Source organism: Coenobita brevimanus, chromosome 30 (genome assembly GCF_032717465.1).
Source record: "Coenobita brevimanus isolate Jiangsu-jjx chromosome 30, ASM3271746v2, whole genome shotgun sequence".
NCBI classification, from domain to species: Eukaryota; Metazoa; Arthropoda; class Malacostraca; order Decapoda; family Coenobitidae; genus Coenobita; species Coenobita brevimanus.
This window is the reverse complement of record NC_136983.1, coordinates 26,204,318-26,221,148: the sequence shown is the minus strand read 5'-3', so window position 1 is coordinate 26,221,148 and position 16,831 is coordinate 26,204,318. Positions and strand designations below refer to the sequence as shown.

The window sequence follows — 16,831 nt, the reverse complement described above, 5'->3', positions numbered from 1 at the left end:
AAGTGGGTGGTTACTGTCCCCCTAGAGCAAGGGGACGGATGTGTGCGTGTGTCAAGGTCACAGCCTTGCCCTTAGATCGGACTATATGAGCTCTCAGCTCCCTTCCGGGAGGGTAAAAGCTGAGCATCACGACCATCAAGTGATCCTAACCGGCCAGGTGAATTACACACACACACACACACATACACACACACACACACACACACACATATATATATATATATATATATATATATATATATATATATATATATATTAGAAAGAGAGAGAGAGATGTAATTCAAATAATATTCATGATCTCTGGAATAAATGGTTAGGTTGTATGCAGTATTCAGACTGATTGTGGTGGGAAATAATCACAGGTGACAAATGGCATTTCCCACGCGTTACCTGTCACATGTATCAACACACCTTAATGTCCATCCTGGCACATAAGTGGCCTCGTGGCGCAATGGTAGCGCGTCTGACTCCAGATCAGAAGGCTGGGTGTTCGAGTCACTCCGGGGTCAAAAGTAATTATTTTAGGAACGAAAAATAACGATCAATCGATAGCAACATCTGTGGAATGAAAAAAGAAAAATACAGCAGTACCAAGGAACCAATCAGTGCAGAGGTGATGTAAATCTGGAATGCCATGGAAGAAGCAAAACAGTCATTTACTACCACAGTAACACAAAGTACAAACAAGCGACAGAGTCAATGTTTACTCGGTAGTACTGTGACTGGTAGTAGTATCTTGGTTGTCCAAGTAAATTCCCGTAAGACACTTAGGTCTTTTTATACTTTGTTCTCACTGTTTTTGGCAGTTTAAAAGACACGTTTGTAATTCGGAATTTTAGATCTAATAACCTTCATTTATTCCATCTCTCAGGGAGCTCTTAAGTTGAATGAAATTATCTGATAGCAATGAGAACGAAATATATAAAGACGTCATCATACTGACTGGGTTAATTGGACATGCCAAGCCAGGACAGGTCTTTTATGCGGTAAGTTTGATTATTTGTGGCTATTATTTTGTTTATAGTTAACTCTTTTTACCCCATTTTCATTCTTGCCACACAAAACGAAACCTGTTAAGTATATGGGACGCCTTTCGAAATGGAGAAGACAAATATATACCCAACTACTCCCTTCTACATGAAACGCATGTAGTAAGTTGAATAAAATCGTATTAAGCACACTAGAATTAACTCTAAAAAATTTAAACGAATCAGGCTGTTAAACTGAGAAACACAGCGAGGCATATATTGTATTTCTTCTCACTTTTGCGACAGCTAATGTAATTCTGATTATTGTTCTGTTTTTCGAGCGGGTGTTAGGGATGGAGTGTTTTTGTTGCTATTATTATTATTTTCCTATGCAAGGAAGGAGCCAAAGGCAAGGGGCCTGCAAACTGCTGCCTCCAAGAAAAACAAAAACAAAAACAATACAACAGAGAGCCAAATTCAAGATTCATTTATTTCGAGATGCCTGGATATCCTGCGTTTGAAAGACTGAAGATCGTAGGAAGTAGGAAAAACAGACATAAGGAGACAATTCCAGAGCTGACCTGTTGCATACATGAAGGAGTGGGAGTAGCGGTTAACTCTTGCATTAGAGAGCTGGACAGAAAGGGGATGAGAGTTTGTTGCTAGACGGGTGCTGTGTGCCCGCCGTTGTGGTGAAGGGATGGAAGCAGACAGTTCAGAGGAGCAGTGGTCGTTGAAGGAGCGATAGACAAGAGATAAAAATGCAACAGTGCGGCGAAGAGACAGAGGTTGAAGGGAGCCACGAAGAGGAGGAGAGTTAATAAGATGAAAAGCTTTTGACTCCACCGTGTTGAGATGAGCTGTATGTGATGAGCCTTCCGACACATGAGACTTGTACTTTATGTAGGGGCGAATAAAACCCATGTATAAAGTCAACAACTGTGCAGGGGTAAAGAAGGTATGGAGTAGGCTTAGCACAATCAGTCTCTTGGAAGCAGATTTTACATGAGTGATAATATGTTCTTTGCAAGATAAATCTTGCTGAAAGATGATGCAGTATTAGCTGCTAATGACTACTCCTGTGGGAGATTTTTTCGGGTTGATAAACATAAGAACTCAGTTTTGGTCGCATTAAAATGAACAAGTTTATTTTTACCCCAATCAGAGTAATAAACCAAATCAGACATTAGGTGTGCCCTAGCCTCATCCCTTCTTTGTTGAAGCAACTGCTGAGATGGACGCTGTGGGAAGTGAATGAATAGGCCAAGGGTGGAGTCATCACCGTAAGTGTGGATAGGGTTAGATGTACTGTTTAGAAGGTCATTGATGAGTAAAAGGAAGAGAGTTAGAGATAGGACAGAGCTCTGAGGAACACCACAATTGATAGCTCTAGGAGAAGAACAGTGGCAGTCTACAACAGCAGCTATAGAACGACCAGAAGGGATGCTAGAGACGAAGGCACAGATAGAAGGATAGATACGGTAAGTTTTTAGTTTGGAAATTAAAGATCTATGCCAGACTCGATCAAAACCCTTTGAGATGTCAAGTGCAATGGCAATGCTTTCGCCATAGTCCTGAGAGAGGATGACCAGTAGTCTGAAGGTATGTGAGAAGATCGCCAGCGGAGCGTCCCTGGCGGAACCCATACTGACAATCAGAAAGAATGTTGCGATATAAAGGAAGCTTTAAAAATTTTTGTTAAGAAGAGACTCGAAATCTTTTGAAATACATGATATTAAACAATTGGACGATAGTTAGACGGCTGGGAACAGTCACCCATCTTTGGGACAGGCTGAATGAGAACAAACTTCCAGCAAGAAGGAAAGAAGCACTTTGATAGACAAAGGCTAAAGAGTTTAACTAAGCAGGGTGTAAGCACAGAAGCACAGTTCTTGAGGAGGGATCTCATCAGGCCCATATGCCTTGTTAGTGCTGAGGTCAGTGATGGCAGAAAATACATCAATTGAAGAAATTTTAATGTCAGCCGTGAGGAAGTCACAGGGGGGGTAGAGATGGCGTGACAGCAGCGGTATCGTCTAAGGTGGAATTGGAGGAGAAAGTCTGAGAGAAGAATTCTGCTTTATCAGTAGAAGAAATAGTTACAAAGCCATCAGAGTGGAAAAGAGGAGGGAAGGATGATGAGGTAAAGTTGTTAGAAAGGTTTTTGGCAAAGTGCCAGAAGGAGGAGGAAGAGTTCGAGTTGCAGAGTTCAGAGCATGTGGTACAGATGAAATTATTTTTAGCAGAGCAAAGAACAGACTTAGCTCTATTCTGGGCAGAGAGATAAGAAAGATGAGATTCAGGGGTGGGTTTGCTCCGGTACCTTTTGTAGGCCTTCTTCTTGTGTGAACATCATCAGACCAAGGGTGATTAAACCAACCTTTTTTTTACATTAATCAAAGGATATGAGAAAGGAATGTATGCCCAAGAGAATAATCTCCGTAATGCGCAAGGCACACTCAGATGGCCCTCGGCAATGGAAGCACTAATCATTCCAGGGAAAACCAAAGAACTACTGCCTGAAGACTTCCCAGTCAGTAGCTCCAAATTGCCACAACTGATGTTTCTTTGTAGGTCCATACGCCACACTGGAGTGATAGGACAGGTTAATGTGATAAGGTTGTGATCGAAGGAGCCCAATGGAGAGAACAGTTTAACTGTTTAAGTAGAAGGATTAGTTGTAATGAAGAGGTCAAGCATGTTGGATCTCTCTCCAAGGCGGTCAGGGATACGGGTAGGGTGGTGTACAAGTTGCTCCAAGACATTGATGAGATGTGAAGACGGGTATGTTATCTGGTGTTAAGGTAGGGTGAAAAGAGGAGGAGAATGGGGGATGAGCTGGAGGTGGAGAAAAATTGAAGACAGGGGATAGAGAGTTGGAGTGAGGGGATGGAGAGCTCGATGGAACGGGCGGGACAATTGTAAAAGAGAGGATGTTGGCGGATGGGTCGGGGTGAAATGGAAGGATAAAAGTGAGGAGGGGAGGGGCAGGTGAAGAGTGGGGTTGAGAGGATAGACTGTTATTGGATTGGCCAGAGGTATTTTTGGGTATGGTTGACAGGGAGAGTTAGTTGGCTGCGTGTCTTTAACCCCTTCAAAACAATGACGTCATTTTAATATTCTGTTCTTTTATAGACAGACGATTTCGCGAGACCTCTCATGCTGGTGGGTTTATTTAAGTCGTTATCAAAATATTTTCAGTTCGACAGTCAATCCAGAGTTGATTAATATCACCTATAGACCTCACAAGAATGATGTCCTCGGGCTGATGGCCCAAGAGGCTAAAGGCTCTAGAACATGGGTACCACTGCAGTCACTGATTTTTTTTTTTTTTTTTTTTTTGTAAATGTTATTAGGAGTTTGTGGTAGGTGAAGGCGCTCACCATCGACTTACTGGTTGCAGAGCTACCTTCAAGTGACTACGCTGAGTGATGAGCCAAATGGTATCTTGTAACCTCAGGAAATCAAGGAACAAAGGGATCTCTGATGCTCTAGCGGATCCCCGAGCTCCAACCGGATGTGGTGCAAAAAGGGTTTAAATCCAAAGGTTGTTGTGGGCTTACTGTTCACATAATGCCCCTCAGGGATGAGAGAGTAGTGAATATTGCCATTATTGGCCGGACTGAGTTGCCTAGATAAGCATCCCAGCACTCCTGACTGAACAATAAAGGTGTAACACTGCAAATAATAATAATGATAATGATAATAATAATAATAATAATAATAATAATAACAACAACATCAACAATAATAGCGATAATAACTAGAAGCGACTGTTGGACAAAGGAAGGAGAGGAGGAGAAGAGGAGGAAGACAGTTCCAGAGGAAGCGGGAGAGAAGGAAGAGTAGAAGAGTGGAGATAAGAGTGGGATCTTTAAATGTGGGCACGATGACGAGTAAAGGGAGAGAGCTGGCCGATATGATGGAGAGGAGAAAGTTGGATATACTGTGTGTGCAGGAGACAAAATGGCAGGGAAGTAAAGCGAGGATGACTGGAGGAGGGTTCAAGTTGTTTTACCATGGCGTGGATGGGAGGAGAAATGGTGTAGGGGTGGCAGTGAAGGAAAAGTATAGATAATGTGTTGGAGGTGAAGAGAGTGTCGGATAGAGTAATGAGTCTGAGGATGGAAACTGAGGGGGGTCCTGGTTAATGTCATCAGTGCATACGCCCCGCAAGTGGGGTGTGACTTGGAGGAAAAGGAAGAGTTTTGGAGTAAAGTAGAGGAAGTGATTCAGAGCATACCCAGGGAGGAAAGAGTTGTTATGGGAGCGGATTTGAATGGGCATTTTGGAGAAGGAAATAATGGTAATGAGGAGGTGATAGGCAGGTACAGTGTCGGGGAGAGGAACGCTGAGGGTCAGATGTTGTTGATTTTTCAAAACGGATGGAGATGGCTGTAGTAAACACTTTTTTCAAGAAGAAGGAGGAGCACAGGATTACGTATAAGAGTGGAGGAAGGAGGTCACAGATAGATTATATCCTATGCAGGAGATGCAATTTGAAAGAATTCAGTGATTGTAAGGTAGTGTCAGGGGAGAGTGTAGTAAGACAGCATATGGTGTTGGTTGGAAAGATGAGTTTGAAAGTGAAGACAAGGAGGGAAGTGAGAGCTGAACCAAGGATTAGGTGGTGGAAGCTGAAGGAGCAAGACTTCAGTAGTAAATTTAGGGATGAGGTGAGCCAGGCTTTCGGAGGCAGGGAAGACGAGGACGGATGGGCAGTTATCTCGGAGGTGGTGAGGGAGAAAGCCAAGAAGGTACCTGGGGTGACATCGGGACAGAGGAGAGAAAACAAGGAGACTTGGTAATGGAATGAGGAACTACAGGATAGCATAAATTGGAAGAAGCTGGCAAAGAAGAATATGGATAGACACAGAGACGAAGAAAGCATTCGGGAATATAAGGAGACGAGGAACATAGCCAAGAAAGAGGTTGCTAAGGGAAAAGAAAATGCATACCAGAAGCTGTACGAGAAGTTAAATAATAGAGATGGGGAAAAAGACCTGTACAGATTAGCCAGGCAGAAAGACAGCTGGGCGGGATGTGCAGGATGTTAGAATGATAAAGGATGCAGATGGCAATGTACTGACAAGTGAGGAGAATGTACTAAGAAGGTGGAAGGAGTATTTCGAAGAGTTGATGAATATAGAAAATATGAGAGAGGAAAGGTTGGAAGAGTTGGGGATAGAGAGTTAGGAAGTGCTAGAGATCAGCAGAGAGGAAGTGAGGAATGCCATGAAGAGGATGAAGGATGGCATGGCAGTGGGCCCAGATGGTATACCAGTGGAAGCATGGAGGAGCTTAGGAGAGATGGCTGTGACGTGGTTTATCAGATTGTTTAACAAAATCCTGGAGGGTGAGAGGATGCCGGAGGAGTGGACAAAAAGTATTCTAGTTCCGATTTTCAAGAACAAGGGTGATGTCCAGTGCTGTAGCAACTACAGAGGTATAAAGCTAATCAGCCATGCAATGAAGATATAGGAAAGAGTGGTGGAAGCTAGGCTGAGATGAGAAGTGAGGAACTGCGAGGAGCAATTTGGTTTCATGCCAGGAAGAAGTACTATAGACTCCATATTTGCTTTGAGAATGGTGATGAAGAAGTACAGAGAAGGCCAGAAGGAGTTGCATTGTGTGTTTATAAACTTGGAGAAGGCTTATGATAGGGTACCGAGAGAGGAACTGTGGTACTGTATGAGAAAGTCAGGAGTGGCAGAGAAGTATGTGAGGGTGGTGAAGGACATGTACGACGATAGTGTAACAGCAGTGAGATGTGCAGTAGGAATGACTGAGGGTTTCAAGGTGGAGGTGGGATTGCATCAAGGATCGACTTTGAGCCCCTTCTTGTTTGAAATGGTGATGTACAGATTGACAGATGAGATTAGACAGGAGCCTCCGTGGACAATGATGTTTGCGGACGACATTGTGATATGTAGGAAGAGCCGGGAGGAAGCTGAGGCAGAGCTTGAGAGATGGAGATATGCACTGGAGAGAAGGGGAATCAAAGTAAGCAGAAGTAAGACTCAGTACATGTGTGTAAATGAGAGAGATGACAGGGGAACCGTGAGGCTGCAAGGTGTAGAGGTGGCAAAGGTAGATGAATTGGGGTCAACTGTACAAAGTAACGGAGAGTGTGGTAGAGAAGTAAAAAAGAGAGTGCAGGCGGGGTGGAGTGGGTGGAGAAAGGTGACAGGAGTGATCTGTGACAGAAGGGTCTCTGCAGAAATGAAAAGGAAAGTTTATAAGACTGTAGTAAGGCCAGCCATGTTGTACGGAATGGAGACAGTACCACTGACAAAAAGACAGGAGGCACAGTTGGAGGTAATAGAGTTGAAGATGTTGCCTTTTTCACTAGGAGTGACGAGGTTGGACAAAATTAGAAATGAACATATTAGAGGGACAGCACACGTAAGTCAGTTTGGGGACAAAGCTAGAGAGGCGAGACTGAGATGGTTTGGACATGTGCGGAGGATGGATAAGGAGTATGTCGGGAGGAGGATGCTGGAAATGGAGTTACCAGGCAGGAGAAAGAGAGGAAGGCCAAAGAGAAGGATTATGGATGTAGTGAAGGAGGACATGCGGGTGGTAGGTGTAAGAGAAGAAGATGCAGAAGACAGAGTAAGATGGAGACGGGTGATCCACTGTGGCGACCCCTAAGGGGATAGCCGAAAGGAGAAGAAGAAGAAGAACTAGAAGCCCCCCAAGAGGGGGACTGACACCAGCAACAAGCCGATTCATATCTAGCGCTGCTTGGAATATGACCTTGACCTTGACCACCTTTTACCAACTCTGACCTCTTAGGAGATTTTCATCCATACTACACACCTGTAAAATTCTCTGAAGATATCTTGAGCTGTTTCGAAGTTTTCGAGGTAACAGTCACACAGACCTTGACCTAGTTTACCAATTTCGAACTCATAGGATATTTTCATCCTTACTGCGCGGCTGTAAAAGATTGTGATGATGTCTTCAGCGGTTGCGTAGTTATCGTGCTGACACACACACACACACACACACACACACACACACACACACACACACACACATCACTCATTCATTTCCTTTACCGCACACTCCTTATCCATTTCATCCATTCCCCTTTCCTTCTACCTTAGATCAGTGGGGAGTTGAGGTCCCGTGAGACCACAAGTGAGGGGTCAGTAATACCATTTTTTTTTTCCGTAAAATATAAAGAAAAAGTTACACAAGGTTCCCAGTATAGATACGAGAGTATCATTTGGATACTTTTTGTTTATATTACTGGTACATTTTTACGACGCTGAACAAAAGGATATGAATCTGAATGACCAAATCAGAAATGGATACATTCTATTTTTTTTTTTTAATTAGATACTTTTATTTATTATTATTATTATTATTATTATTATTATCATCATCATTATTATTATAATTAGTAGTAGTAGTAGTAATAGTAGTAGCAGTAGCAGTAGTATTGTTATTATTACCACATTGATATCAGTATTTAACCTTCTTCCCGTTGGGTTTAATTTTTTACACACGTTCTAGCTTTCCTGGGTTTGGTGTGGACAATGCCTCAATCATGATGGGGAGTTTCGGAAGCTTAAAAGGAAAATTTAAAGAAAAAGTGCCTCATTTGTTTGTTTCTGGATGTATTCGTCATTCGTTACATCTTTGTTCATCTGCAGCTTGTGACAAACTCCAAAAATGTGTTGAAGAACTGTGTAGAGATATTCATGGCTACATAAACCACAGTTCTAAGACATTAAAGAAATTTAAGGAGTTTCAGGAATTTGTTCGAGTTGATTCTCACAGACTTCTTTATGCCAGTCAAACTAGATGGCTGTCCTTAGAATTTGTTGTTAACAGAATATTAGAGCAATGGTCAGCTCTCATTCTTTTCTTTCAGGCGGAGGCCTTGGAATCTCAAATTAAATCTGCAACATATATACTTAATGCTCTGAACAATCCTCTTTTCAGGCTTTACTTTTATTTTTTAAATTACATTCCACATATTATCAGTAAGATGAACAGAGAATTTCAGAGTGACACTGTGATGGTACACATTGCTTACTCGAACATCTGTGCCTTTTACAGGACTGTCCTTGGGAATTACCTAAAGAAAGATAGCCTCAGGGCAGAGTCAAATCCCTTTGCAGTTGAACTTCAAAATCCATCCAATTTTCTGCCTGAAAATGAATGATACATTGGCAGCAAAGTAAAGAACATGATGCAAAGCAAGAATGTGACCAAGGAATTGGGATCTGAAATGAGAGGATACAGGGTTAAATGCCTAAATTTCTAGACAGATCTTTCAGGACAAATCAGTAAAATGTTCAGAGGACTAAGTGATGTGTTTCCTTTACTAAATGCCTGTGACCCTGCTGTAGCAAGAGTGAGTGGAGTAAAGAGTCTGGTGCCACTTTAAAACAAATTTCCGCAGCTACTGAGTCAATATTGATTTGTGTAATGCTGAATGGAGGTCACTTATTTTTCATGAAGGTAAACTAAGTCTATCTATCTATCTATTGCCAGAACCCTTAATCCTGTAAGGGGAGGCCACAAACAAATCGCCTCCATGTCGCCCAGTCCCCCGCCATTTCATTCCCCTGCTCCCAGCTCACACACCCCACTCTCATATACCTATCCACGCCATCCCTCCATCTCATCCCTGGTCTCCCCTTCCCTTTCCCCCATCCACTTTACTCACATACACACTTCTTGTCAGTCTCTCACTCTCCATCCTCTCCACATGGCCAAACCACCTCAATGTGTTTCTCCTAACGCTTTCTATCACACCTACATCCACAGCACAATGCTCCTTCACTTCCTCATTTGTCAGTCTGTCTCTCCATGTGACTCCACATGCACCTCTCAAATAACTCATTTCCACAGCTCTCATTGTTGACTTCTGTCCCACCAGCAAGGTCCAAGCCTCACTTGCATACGTTAGAGTTGGTGTCACAATACTGTCATGTAGTAGCTTTTTTACTTCCATGCTCACTTCCCTGTTTCTTATCACTGCTTTCAAGGAATCAGCAACCTTTTTTTCCCTGTTATACCCTTTCAAGCACTTCACCCTCCAAACCTCCATCCTTACTCATCACACTATCCAAGTACTTAAACGTACTCACAGATTCCATTTCCTCCTTATCCATCCTTACTGTACATTCACTAACTTCACTTCTCCCGAGGACCATAACTTTACTCTTCCCTACATTCACCTTTAGATTCCGTTTCTTACACACTCTCCCAACTCATCCACCAGGCCTTGCAGCTCCCCTTCGTCTTCACTTAACAACACAGTATCATCTGCAAACAAGAGTACAGGGTGTTTCCTAACACTGCCCTCTCTCACGAGGGCCGCTTCAACATCCACTGCCCTACCTTGTATCTCTTTTATAACCCCATCCATATACAGATTGAACAGCCATGGAGACATAACACATCCTTGTTTCAGTTCACCCTTCAAATAGAAAAATTCACTCAGTTCACTACCCACACGCACTGCAGCCTTAGCACCCTCATACATACTCTTCACGACCTTCAGCAACTTCCCATCTACTCCATATATTTTTAATAGTTTCCACAGTCCTTGTCAATGCACCTTGTCATATGCTTTTCCCAAATCAATGAAGGCCACATACAACTTCTTTCCCTTCTCTAGAAACTTTTCCACTGTAGATCTAAGAATAAATATCTGATCTACACCTCTTCCCTTCCTGAAACCTCCCTGTTCTTCTCCAACTAATTCCTCTGTTATTTCCCTAACTCTGTCAATAAGTATCCTACCATATACTTTTCCTATTGCACTAAGAAGACAAATGCCTGTATGATTAACACACTTCTTTTTCCCCTTTTCCTTTTTACAGGGAAAAAATTATACTTGACTTCCAATGCTCCGCGACACTACCTTCCTCTCAGGTCAATCTGCACATCTTCCACATCCATTCTACTACTATCTATCCCACAACTTCATCATTTCACCAGACACTCCATTCATTCCTGGGGCTTTCCTCATTTTGACTTTCTTCATTGCTTCCACAACTTTCATCCTACTGATTTCTTCCTCTCTTCTCACATCCCTCCTTCTTCCAGGCATCCCCAGCCACTTATACTCTCATTACGTTCATTCTCTATGTTCAACAATAATTAAATTGTTCCCCCCATCTGCTCACTTTTTCTCCCTTCTCCACTAGTAATCTACCATTTTTATCATTCACTCCCCAACTAACGTCTTTGGCTCACTGTCTGACTCTCTTTACCTCTTTCCGGAACATATTCTTACATTCCCTTTACTTTACACTCAAGTTCCTTCCAAATTCCTCATCCACTCTCTTCTTACCCTCGCTTACTAATCTTTTCACCTCTCTCTACCTATCTGTATATAACTTTCTCTTCCATCTATCAACTTCTTCCACGGCCCAGTTTCTCAGCCATTCACTAAATCCTTTCCTCTTTTGTGCCACAGGCTCTCTCACCTCTTCATTCCACCATGCTGTTCCCTGCACCCCCTTTCGTCTTCTCTTCACCCCACACACCACCTCACATGCTGCACAGATTTCTTTTGTGAATATCTTGCACACACCTTCCACGTCCCCCATCTGCTCCAATCTATATTTACCCAATCGCTCCTCCACTTCCCTCTTATCCTTATATATATATATATATATATATATATATATATATATATATATATATATATATATATATATATATATATATATATATATATATATACATATATATATATATATATATATATATATATATATATATATATATACATATATATATATATATATACATATATATATATATATATATATATATATATATATATATATATATATATATATATATATATATATATATATATATATATATATATATATTCATTCACCACCTAATCCTGTGTTACCCCATGAGGAGCGTAGGAACCCGGGGTCAGACAAGTTGCTCCTGACATTTAGGATGCGAGTGACCAGCCTCACTCATCCCTGAGTAGAATTACGTGAGCAATTATCCTCAACCACACCTTGGATATAAAGCTTCACCGGCTCAATCCGATTTGAGTGCCATAATTACCCACTACACCACCAGGGGCCAAAACTTAGTTATATGGTTACCACCCAGCGTAGTAAATGGATTCCTGGTGTACAGGAAACCATTTGGCTTGTCACTCAGTGCTGAGTCACCCACAGGCAGAAGGAAGAGGAAAGAATGAAGGAAAGAAAGACAGAAGAGGGAGTGGAAAGTCACCCATAGGCAGAAGGACGAGGAAAGAAAGAAGGAAAGAAAGACAGAAGAGGGAGTGGAAAGTCACCCATAGGCAGAAGGACGAGGAAAGAATGAAGGAAAGAGGACAGAAGAGCATTGAAAGAAAGATGAATGCAGGAGAGGAAGGGGCAGACACCTGAGACCAGCACTACATTGAGTGAGTGGATGATGAGCACCTCAACCTACCACTATATATATATATATATATATATATATATATATATATATATATATATATATATATATATATATATATGTATTTATTTATTTATATGTAAGTTGAAAATTAAATAATATTGATTTAATGCTCCCTATAAAAGAAAACACTCTAGTTTCAAAATTATTTAAATCAATAGCACAAGTTAAAGTTACAAATTATAATTTAAAATGTACCTTGTTTCAGTGTCCTACATGTGTTTCATTTATCTGGAAAGGAGGCTTGAGCTAAGTCTATCATACGTCTAATGTATTTGGTCCCCATTCAGAGCAACTGATACCACCCCCATGGCCTTTGCTAAGTAAGAGGCCATTTATAGACTCTGTGTTCAATTTCTTTCTAATGTGTTTTTATCAGTTTTACTTGGGAGAAAATTCTCTCTACTGTGCTGAAGAGTGTAGAAGCACCAGCAAACTTAACATAGAATTTGAAAAGTAGGGGAACAAAGATGTTCCATCAATACTCTTCATATTTCTATTAACTGAACACCAAAATTCGGTGGGATTTTCAGAAGCACTCAGTTTTGTGATCGGTGGGGGCGCCCATCATCCACCCACTTAGTGCACTGCTACTATTTTAGGGTAGCTCTACACTGAGTGGCAAGTCAAATGATAGCCTGTAAAACAGGAAAGCATTTACAATGTTGGGCGGTAACACTATAACCAACCAACACGTGCTCCCTACGTGACAAGTGGGTTGGCGGATGGTTAGTGTCCCTCCCTGGAAAACAACTAACTAAAAATACGAACAAGAAGCCTCGGACCAGGACGGACCAAAAGGTGACGACTAAAGACCGAACAAAGGACATGGTGCGGATAGCTACATGGAATGTAAGGGGTGCAAATGAAGAAGTGAAAGAAAGAGAGATTGTGCAGGTGCTTGACTGTGCGAAAGTATATGTATGTGAATTAACTGACACTAAATGGTGAAGTGAGTGTGAGAGAATGGGAGTATGGATGGGGTATATGTGCGGGTGTAGGTGAGAATGAGAGGGCAAAAGGATGAGTGTGTATTGTTGTGAGTAACAGATGGCAGAAGGATATACGAGAGTATGAATCAGTTGATTCAAGGATTGTGTGGGTAAGATTGAAAGTTGGACCACTAATGCGGGGGATTGTGTGCGTCTATGCGCCAAGGCAAGATCATGGAAGCAGAGTAAGAGAAGAGTTCTGTACAAATGTGGAAGCGTGCATGGAAAAGTTGAAAGCAATGAGAGAGTGTTTTTGATAGGTGATGTGAATGGAAAAGTAGGGAATGTGAAGGTGGATGGAGTAGTCGGTGAGTGGGGTGTGCCTACAGAGATAGATGAGAATGACAGTGTTTTAGTGGACATTTGTGCTGAGAGGGGGTTGGTGATAGCCAATACCCTATTCAGGCTCAAAATGATCCATAGGTATCCTTGGTGAGTGATGAAAAAGGTAGATGGTGAACTGAATGAATGGAAGGCAATGATTGATTATCTGTGTGTGGATGAAAGGATGAGAAGGTGTGTAATGGATGCAGGAGTATATAGAGGTTGGGGGAGTGGACTTTCGGACCACCACTTCGTGGTGGTCAGGATAAAAGTACAAATGAAATGGAGAAACAGAAGAAGGGAAGGACATGAGGAAGTAGTTCATATATATATATATATATATATATATATATATATATATATATATATATATATATATATATATATATATATATATATATATATATATATATATATATATATATATATATATATCGGCATTATATAAATAAATGTTACTTGAAGAGGCAAGTATTATCTATAAATTCGTAAATTTTGTAGTGTAGAAACAGTCTCCAGTGCCAGCCGTATAATGTGTTGAAATGAGACACTATAGTACGGCTGCGTAGCTTTAGCATTTATGTACAATTAACTACCCAGTTGCTCTTATATTGTATTTTTATGAAAGAAAAATTGGGTACATTTTGAATACTTGTTAAATATATATGGACACTTTTTTTTTTATATATATATTTTGGATACGGTTTTGGATACATTTCTATTTTTTGTACTGGGAACACTGAAGTAACATGGGTTTTAAAAGGGGAATGTAATTGCTGTGTAACCAACATTGTTTTTAACCGGGAAGTCGAGGAGGAAATTGGGAAAGCAGAGAGTACTTTTATACTTACAGAACGTCGCTGAAGAGTCATATCGTCCTGACATCGATGAGAAAAGTAAAATGCACACTGGCAGAGGAAAAAAATGTATTTCCAGAAGGATTCACTGACTACTGTCGCCCTTTTCAAAAATAAACCAGCGATGGTAATTATTAGTACACTGGTTACCAACACGTTTATAATTATACTAGTTGGCTATATCACATCTCACCAGCCCTACGTAACATGACATTACTTGACGCTCTCACCACATTGTCCAAGTCCTGAGTGTGTAATTACTACTCTTGGCAAGAGGAATCCATTCATTAGTGAGTCAGTCGGCCTTCACTAAAGATGAATGTGTTTACACAATAGACTAACTAATGGGAAGATTACTGTCATGGGCCAGTATTTTTCAAAGTTCCTAAATCATTAGGAATACTCCTAAGCCCTCATGAATGCTCTTAAATTTGGTATATATCCTAAGAGCTCTTTATGAAAGTTCGCAAACCTTGTGACTTTTCACATTTCGGGGTCTCAGTTAAGAGTGGTGGGCAGCTGTCATAAAAACTTAGTCTCTCACAAGCGCAATGGGAGTCAAGAAAGGCCACCAACAACTCCGAATCCGTCGCCCACCCCATTTTCACCCTCGCAGTCATTTTTGATATGTACACTGGTTATATACACACACACACACACGTATAAACTGGACTGTTCAGCCATCATGTATGTAACACCTCAACAAATATATATCACCGTCAGCAGCAGCGGCAGTCATTGCAAGTCCACTGCTGAACAAAGGTCTCCTCCAAGCTTCTCTACGAATTCATTGACTTAGATATACTTTGCCATATTTTGCATCCCTCCACCTCCTTTCTGACCTTTTTCTGCCATGTTTACAATCTCTTGGAGCCCAGTCACTCAGCCACTTGCTAAACCGGTTATCCCGTATTCTTGCAACATCACCTGCCCACCTCCAAATCGTTTATTTAATAGCTTCCATAATGTCTTTGACTTTTGTCTGCTCTTTCACCCATGTTGACATCCGTTAGATACATTTCATTTCATAAACACTGGCAAGCTACATTTCGTGATGTCTCTATGTTTTCTGAAAGCTTTCCACCCAATTGTAATACATTTTGTATTTCTCTATCATGGTCTCTCCTTTGATTTAGTATTTGCCCCGAGTAATAATGTCCTCCTCGACGTCATGAAGAATTTCTTCATTTATTTGAATGATGCTGTTTGGTGTATTTGGATTAAACATTAGTTTTACTCTTCATCTTTAGACTTAGTTTAACAATTTCTCTTTTTAGTTCATTTAACATTTCTTGCTATGTCTCTGCTGTTTCTGAGATTAGGACAATATCTTCTACAAGACTTAAATGGTCTAGGTTTTGTCCATCTCTGTTTACTCCATTCTTTTCCCAGTCTAGCTTTCTGAAAGTGCTTTCTTGGCATGCTGTAAATATTTGTGAAATTGTATCTCCCTGACGGACGCCCTTCTCAATCTTATTGAGTTTCTTAGTTTTTATGTATTTCAGCTGTAGCAGTTCCCTCCATATATGTGTGTGTGTGTGTGTGTGTATATATATATATATATATATATATATATATATATATATATATATATATATATATATATAGCCTATACACTGTATATACACTGTATATGGCTAGTGAGGGAGTGATCGCCCTCTACCTACACAGATCAAAAGCCCTCGGGAGCAGGGGGGTGGTTGCTTTCTCAGGCAGAGGAACTCCTTGAGAGTGAAATGGCTGGGAAGCATGCCGGCCCGTGACTGGCTACAGCATAGCTGGGTCTTTCGGGTGTGGGCAATCAGGCAAGTTAGCTGCCTACTGCGATTGCAACACAATGGCGAGGTGTTCAGGAAGTTAGCCAAAGAAACCTTGATGGACTCTGAAAGAACATAATGGCCCCCAGTCCCGTGCAGCCCTTAAATGGGCAGGGGGTGCTAAGAATCTCACGGTTGCCTCAATTACAATCTAATTCCTTTGTCAATGCAAAAAATACAATTAAAATTGGTAACTGGAATGTGAGAACGCTAAATCATGACGGTAAAATCGATGAGTTAGTGAAGGTTTTTCAAAATTACTGACTTGATATTTGTGCTCTGACAGAAACTAGATTAACTGGAGTCGATAAGTTGGATTTGGAGGATGGTATACGTTTATTGATATCTGGTCGACAGGACGGAATGCATTATCAGGGAGTAGGATTGTTGCTGGGTTGTAAAGCAAATAAGGCTTTATGTGA

General features: G+C 41.1%; 1 non-coding gene across 1 annotated transcript; it reads left to right on the top strand.

The window, feature by feature from the left end:
• The first annotated feature begins 437 nt into the window (after nucleotides 1-437).
• TRNAW-CCA (transfer RNA tryptophan (anticodon CCA)) lies at nucleotides 438-509 on the top strand. Its single transcript has one exon. It is a non-coding gene; the product is annotated as a tRNA-Trp (tRNA).
• The last annotated feature ends 16,322 nt before the right edge of the window (nucleotides 510-16,831 follow it).